General features: G+C 40.4%; 1 long non-coding RNA gene across 1 annotated transcript; it reads right to left on the reverse strand.

Moving 5' to 3' along the window:
• Positions 1–2,772: 2,772 nt before the first annotated feature.
• Positions 2,773–6,404, reverse strand: LOC141491737 (uncharacterized). Its single transcript, XR_012469736.1, has 3 exons — positions 6,034–6,404; positions 5,700–5,801; positions 2,773–3,301 (listed from the first exon to the last, which is right to left on the reverse strand). It is a non-coding gene; the product is annotated as an uncharacterized LOC141491737 (long non-coding RNA).
• Between the last annotated feature and the right edge of the window lie 1,803 nt (positions 6,405–8,207).

Genomic DNA, 8,207 nt, shown 5'->3' on the forward strand with positions numbered 1-8,207 from the left:
TCTTGAAGGACAAAGGGATTCTACAAGGTAAGGGACAGCCAGTATCAAGGAACAGAAAGAGACAATAAAGTTTTGGGTGTGAGAAAGAGCAAACTGATTGATTTAATTGAACCAGAGAAGAAGGTCCAGGGTGTACACCTGTGTTTTAGTGTGTGTGTGTGTGTGTGTGTGTGTGTGTGTGTGTGTGTGTGTATGTATGTAGATATTATATGAATAAGCCAGGAAAGAGAACTAGATTAGAGTGAGAATCTAGGAGAGAATCTAGGATGAAGAGGTGGTTGATTGTCAAATGAGGTAGTGAGGTCAAGAAGCATGAGATTCAAGAAAACACCATCAGATCTGACAGGAGACTGCGGATAGTGTAATAAGTTTGGATTTTGAGGATTCTGAGTGAAATCTCAATAAGTTGGATGAAAACTTGGGTATTGGACCATATTTGTCCTTTATTGTCTTTTTTCCCCTCTGACCCTTTTCCTTTCCAGAAACATTATTTCTGTAATATTCCTTTTCAGAATACTTTATCATGTACATCTTAGTTAGGGTTATTTTAGTTCAGTAACACATTATACATATGACATAAGATTGATAGTGAATTCTCATTAAAGTGGATCTTGTGCCTTCCCCAAAGGAAAGATGGGATTATGGGAAGAATTTGTACAAAAGCGATGGGGTCAAGGCAGGGCTATTGACAGGACTGGGTAATAGAGACATGTCATATAGGGACCTGCCTCAGGAAGGAGTGTAGGACAGGGCTGTGGTTATATGTTCCTCAAAATGTCATACTGAGAAAAAAATGCTAAATTCATACAATGAATGCTACATACTCCTCACACTGTTCCCTTGAAGGACAGGAGTTTGGGTAAGTGCTAGAAGAGACAGAAGCTTGGGTCTACTTTAAGATAAGCATAGGGGTCACTTTCTTTGATGGACAGTCCTGGATCTAAGCTGGCCTTTGGATCTAAGCAACATAAGAAGACACTGTCACTTTGGAAGATTAGAACAGATCTGGTTTAGACCCAAGACATTCCCAGGGTTGGGCTGGGCTAGAACTGAGAGTTCCCCCCAGTTGATTGAATAACCAACTGATTTCTCTTTGAGACTTCCAAATTGGGTGGGGAATAGAACACCATGTTCTACCTCTCTAAACCTTTCTAGGATTCTAGAATGTCTTAACTTTTCTTCATATTCTTAACCCTCCTTAGAGAGAAGAAAGCTTAAAGGCAAACACTCAGAGAGACCTGTGATAAGGTTTCAGGGGCTCTAATTTAAGGGGGGAAAAGCATTCTCAAAATGCTCCCAATGTGACTTTGTACTAAGAGGAAGAGGTGATGTACTCAGAGTTAGGTTACTACAATGACAATCTCCATTTTCTTTTGGGAAAGAGTTACTGATTACCCATGAACATTAAAGAATTTATTTTTCATTATGATCAGAATTTTAGTTCTAAACAGAATGGTCCTAGTTTAGTGCTACCTGTCTCACATGGGCAAGAACAAGAAGGTCTCTAGCAGATTGAACAGATATTCTATGAACAAACTGACCCTTTGAGAGGACTTGGAGGAGTTAACTGCCAGTAAAATCATATATTTTTCAATTTTTAAAGAATTCCACAAGATGTAGATTGGAGGAGGATTCTTCCTCCCTTTCCCTATCCTCCTCAATCCCATACTATCACAATTCTGCTTGCAATGAGAAATTATACAGGGGAGTAGGCACACAGCTGTAAATGTGAGGTATGAAAGGTGTTCAGAGGGAGTAGCACCTCTAGTGTAAGAGCTCCTGAGCCCTTTTCAGGGATGCTCATCAGTTTTGGAATCTACCTTTCACCCAACTCTCACTTTTAACACCAAGAAACTGTAGATTTATAGCTGCCACTCTTCAGTAAAACTGTCTTGTCAGATGGGCTAAACCAGGTGGAAGCTAACTGTCAAACCTCAAACTCACCAATGAATTGTGTGTTGGGGGGGTATATCCCAAATATGTGAAGACTTCCCCTAAGCAGAATGAGCAGATGAGAACAATTGCTTCCAATGGTCATGAAGGTGACTGAAGCAAGGAATGGTGGAGATTAGAGCTTGTTTAGTCATCAAAGACACCAAGGTCATACATTGCATCTTGGATCATTGTCCTGACTTTTGTCATAAGACTATGAGACTTCAGTGACTCTGGAAGAGAGAGTGAGGCTGACGAATTTGCACAATTTTGTTTCACTTAAATCTAACTCGTGAAAGTCAAGACATCACCCTATGATGTCTTCAAAAATGAAGGATGCCCAACAACATGAGGAGCTCTGTAATATTCCATTTCAGAATGCTTTATCATGTACATCTTCAGGTTATTTTAGTTCAGTAAAACATCATGCATATGGCAAGATTAAATGTGAGGTATGAAGATTTGGAAAGATCTGAGATTCTGTGGCAAGGTGGGTCTTCTGGGTGAAGTACAGAGGAAGATGCTGAAAGGAGGATTGTGGATGAGTAGGGGCAAAGCAGAGGAATAGACATATCCCATGGAATAAATCAGAGGGCAAGGCTTATGTCATGGAACTGGAGATCAGTGGCAGAGTTGAATTAAAGTCAATCAAATAAATAAGCTATAAATATAAAAGACATACAGTATCCCTCCCCCTTAAGGAGCTTACATTCTACTATATGTATACAGAACAGTGGATATAATGCATGACAAGTGACCATTAAGTAATTTTTGTTAAAAATTCTTTAATACCAAATATACAAAGAATAAATACCAATTGCTTTTTGGAGTGGGCTAGGGCAGTACACTAGGAGCTGGGGTGATCTGAAAAAAACCTGTGTAAAAGGTTGAACCCGAACTGTTCTCTGAAGCAAAGAAGTGATTTTCTGAAGTGAAGGTGAGGAGGAAAAGGACCCCAGATATGGGAATGAAGCAGGTGGACCCTTGAGTTTTGGGCCATCCAATGGTACATCTAGTGGTGGACAGCAGCTATAGGCAGCAGCAGCCAGGAAGAAACTGAGATACCATTTAAATAGTGTTCCTTTACCTTTCAAACACATTTTCCAAGGTTTTTTTTTCCCCTTCCTGTTTTTATTAAGATTAGATTTAGGGCCAAGAAGGCCCACACCCATCAATAATTTCTCTTCCATTTCTTAAGGCAGCTGCTCTTTGACTGTTTGGAAATGACTCCATTCTATGGCAGTTTTGACATTGGATATATGTAAAACAGGTTCTATCATTTGTCTTCTTCAGAATTGGGGATGAGGAGTGGTCAGACATTTGGATACCACATTAGGCAGCCATATAGTTCTAAACATAGCTGGAGGCCCTGGAAAACAAGCAGGAAAGAGGATAAATGCAGAGTGGGATGTTTTAATTTCACTTTGGGCTAACCATGGGATGTGGGAAAGGCCAGGGTCTGTTGGCTCTGTTCAGGCTGAGCCTGAGTTTGAAGCCACAGTCGCTTGTAGCCCTATTAAAACAAATGATCATGATTAGGAAAAAAGTGGAAAGGAGCCTAAATGAACCCCCACCCACCACCCACGGGAAAACATGAGAGAAACAGAAACAGATGCTCTGGGCTGGCACTTAGATTTAATTGGCCAACTGCTGTCATGCTCTACTGGTTTGTCTGGTCAGCCAGAGGGTTTGCTCTCACCCCAGGAAAATAAAAGAGCGTCTCCACACACTGATTTGTGGAGAGGACAAAATGAGACTCCAGCCGTAGGCTTTAGTACCTGGGAAACTGGCTGGCAATGGGGGCCACGGATGGGGGAAAAGGATTGCTGAATACCTTTTCCCAGCCCAAAAAGAGGTTGGTTGCTGTTGAGAAAAAAAAAGTCTGGACCCGTCTTATAGTTTACCCTGGAGAACACATGGCAGCAAGCCCAGGGCTTTCCTGGCTTCCCCCATTCCTTCCTGAGGACTCTGTGGTTCTGTCCTTCCCATTTCATCCCTTTCATTTCCTCTACCCCCTATGTCCATCTGAATACCTGGCTGCTGTCCCCTATCAGTGGACTGAATATTCAGAAATTCTAAAAAAAAAAGAGTAATTATTTAGGTAACTTTGCCAGCAGTATCAAATGGGAGCAAGATGTAGTTTGTTGAAGTGCTTAAAGAAAGTAAATTAAAGATAGCAGTAAGAGACAAGACTCATCAATTAGTCCTTGGGTAAATATAGCAATACTTTCATTTTTCTCTTTCATGTCAGGTTAAGAAAATAATGCAACTTTGGATCATCATGGACCTGTTAAGTTTCTGAAAAACCAAACAAACCATGGAAACAGATCTAGGACTCAATTCAGGAGAGAGTGGTAAATTTGTGTACTATCTGATTTGTTAAGATCAATTTTCTTTTATATGCATTCATGCTTACCTTTAGCCTCCTTATATTATTTCTGAATTTATTTTATGTTTTCCCTCATAAATAATTATCTGTGCTTCAACAGATGGTTCCGATATGGCAAGGGAAGTAGATGGGATCTTGATTGTTAAAGGCATCCTTGGTGGCAGTACTATGATAAAAGGATCAACTCCCTACAGTGAGATTTTGAGTCTAAAAAATAGATGTATTTATTGTGCCAACCAGGTCTAAGAATTTAGCAACAAGTGTGAATTTCTTGCTGCTGGCAGGAGTAAGAATTTTCTTCATGCCTATGATAATTCCATGTTAAATTCATGTCTTTAGGGAAAAGAAGTACTTTATTGCTTCTGGAAATGTTTTTTTTTTTTTTTTTTGGAATGTGGACCCTGCCAATAACTGGAATTCTTTTTAAAAGTGTAAAATTTTCCAAGTTAGACAGATGAGTGGTCTGTGAGTAACTCTTATTTTATGCTTTATTGACTATGAAATTGAAATAGCCTTTTTTTTTTCAACCTACTCAGGCTAGGTAACTACAGTATATGGGGTAAGTGGCAAATGAATGCATTTATATTATTATTATTACCTTTGTTGCTCTTATAAATGAATCCTTTGGGATATTTGTTTGCTAGGATGTGATAACACAATTACTTCTGCCCATGGGGGATTGTGGTGATGTACATAGTTGAAATTAATAGATAATCCACAGATTTCATCTTAGCTACTAATTTCAAGCTCCACCTTAAAAAAAAAAGTCAACACCAGAGCTGGTTAGTAGGAAAAAACAGTACAAATTTCACCTCCTGTCCCAGTATCAATCTAATAGAATCATTTAAAAGGTGAATTTTCTAGTAGTAAAGAAAAAGGAGACACTTGAATGGTCAGTACCTAGAGTTACCTTCCTAAATAATTGAGAGTTGGTCCTATTATTGATCCTAGGGCTACTAATATTAGAATGGTTACTGTTGGGGTTTTCATTTTCCAGGGAGTGGCAAGAAGGCAGCTGCTCTTTGGGTGAAGACCCTCTGGCAGCTTCTATCATCTCTACTGAGGGACAGGAGGAGAATGGAACAGCCTCCTGTTCAAAGCTTCCTGCTAGGATCGAGCTAACTACGCCTCAAAAAGTGCTGACACACACAGCCCGGATGCGATCAGACACATTTCTCCCATTTTCTGCTGCTCTCAGTGAAAGCTACTGGTGTTTGATGAGCAATAACAAGCTGCCCTGCTGAGAATTCCTGCCACTGCCAAGTGTTTCTGCCAAGCAAGCTGAGCCACCGCCATGTTGAAGAGGCGCCTTCGCACAGCTTGGCTCAATGAGGAGATGAGATCCCTGGAGCTGAGGGGCCACGGGGTATTTCCTGACCTTTCCATTCAGTCTAAGAACCAATCCAGATTGTGGTACATATGGGATGGCTTGTTCTCCAGCTGGTGATGACATTTTAATCTTGGGGGACGTGTTTGTAACCTGCATAATGATTGAGGACACACAGACATCAATAACAGTACTCCGTGGCTCATCCTCCCACCCAGAGAATCTTTTCTTAGAGAACATCTGAATTTTTCACTCTCACTTAGGAGACAATTGGAGTTCCCTTGAAAGCATCACTGAGGTGTGGACTATAGATCAAGACTATTACACAGAGCCAAAAAAAGCAAAAGACTTATATCAAAGCCTAGCTTCAGCTAAAAGAATTTACCTTACTTTTCTGGTGGGCCTCTGCCTTTCTTAAGGATCCACAGAACCCTGTAGACTTCATAATGCTACCTTGGGTGTGGACCTCAAAGGGAAGGGTTCTCAACTCTCCTCATCCTTCTGGTGAACCTGCATTGATCACATGACTCATAATACTCATGAAGGGAAAGAAGGATGCTTGCTTCTCTTCATTGCTATTCAATACCATTGCTATTCTTTGATTTCAGTTCACTATATATCCTATATATCCTGGCTTGATCATGGTCATTGGTTGGTGCAGGAGTTTCACTCATTTCCTTCTTAGAATGATGAGCCAAAGAAATTTATAAGATAAGTCCCCAACATGAATCTGCTCCATCTGGCAGAGAATAAGAGACCAGGGTGGGGGGGATAGTCTGTCTATGAGGTACATACATGTATAAATATCAGTTATACTGAAAGATGATTGAAATGATTCCTTCCTTCTCATATCCCTCATGCCTATTTGTTCAAGTTTTCCATGCACTTATATCATTTTAAATTATATTATAATTATTTCATATGTTTCCACAGTTTAACAGATGGTGAAATTTTTTAAGTTAGAGATATTGGGTGCCATTTTCCATCTTTGTCCCTCAAATACCTAAAATGTAAAAGATGTTAAATACATTTTTGCATTCTTTATATGTTTATATGTGTATGTACTTGCTTTTCATTTATTCATTCATCAAAATCTGCCCCTACTAAATTAACTTGGAAATAGTTTAGCTCAAACCCATCTCTGAGGTCTCCTTTCCATTCCCTCCCTTCCTTTCTGTTTTGTCAAGGAAACCTCTAAGTACCTGAAGCTTAGGACAAGTTACACCTTGAGAGCATCTCAATAATCCACACTTCTCAGGATCTGTTTTATTTACTCTACATCAGTAAGATTCATATTCAGCTACATAGACTCTACCTACTTATTGCTCTGGGATGCTTACTACTTCAGTCAGTCTCCCACACAAGAAATCCAAAAGACTTCATTGAGGTGTGTCTGCCTTTAGAACTGGAAATCCTCATTTCTGCAGAGACCAACTATATGGAACATGGAACACGGGACACTAAAAAGTATTCGATTTTAGAAGCTATTCCAGCTGCAGGCTCTCATCTTCCAACTAAAGTGTGAGACACACCCTCTCTCTCTTCCCTCCCCCACTTTTAGTGTTATTAATAGCTAGGATAATTGGTCTAATAATGATCACAGCAACAGTAATTTCTGTCACACCCACTGAAAAAGCCTGTGAGCCCATTTATAAAATGGACAAACAATTAAAGCCCTTTGGGGTAACCCCAACCTAGTCTTGGCACCTTCCTCTGGGTCCTCCTACACTTATCAGAGAGAAAAGCTGACAGGACAGAACTTTGAAGCCTTTAGAGTAGGGGAAGACCACAGTTGCACCTCTCCTGCCAAGGACCACGTTGACTGTCTCTCTGCGAACTTCACTAAAGAAGCTATGATCATCTTCCCTTCTGACTGATCCATCATTGTTACAAATGATACCATGAACAACTTGAGTTCCCTCATCTATAAAAAAGAATGATAATTACATGGACTACCTACCTTACAGGACTGAGTGCTTTGTGAACTCATAAAGCCCTATATAAACATGAGTTACATGTTAGTATCTGTCAGAACCAGCACTTGAACTCAGGGATCCAGGTCCAATACAACACTCTTTCACACCCATGTACTGTCAGAGTTAACCCTAGGATGTCACAGGATTCTAAGGAGGGAGGAGAACAGAAGAGGATCTAGAAACACTACCCAAGAGGATTAACTCAGACACTTTTGTAGAGAGAAACTGGAGACAAAATTAGGGAAAGAGGAGTAGAACCATGGCTGTTCCAACTGATATGACTTCCCTCAGTTTTCCCTGGCTAGAGGATGTTTGCCCTTCATTCTCAAAGAAGACTATGCCATCAGGAAGGTAATGCCATGACAAGCACATGAACTAGATTTGAGAGAGGGCATGCTGTGCTAAGTCACCAGCCTCACTTTTCCCTCCAGAATAATCTGAATCCAGTGGCCAGATATGAATCAGGATGACTGGATGGGAGGCAATCAGGGTCAAGTGACTTGCTCAAGATCACACAGTTAGTAAGAGACAAGTGTCTGAGGTTGAATTCGATCTCTAGTCTTCCTGACTCCAAGGCCAATGT

This window comes from Macrotis lagotis, chromosome 6 (assembly GCF_037893015.1).
Source record: "Macrotis lagotis isolate mMagLag1 chromosome 6, bilby.v1.9.chrom.fasta, whole genome shotgun sequence".
Classification (NCBI taxonomy): domain Eukaryota; kingdom Metazoa; phylum Chordata; class Mammalia; order Peramelemorphia; family Peramelidae; genus Macrotis; species Macrotis lagotis.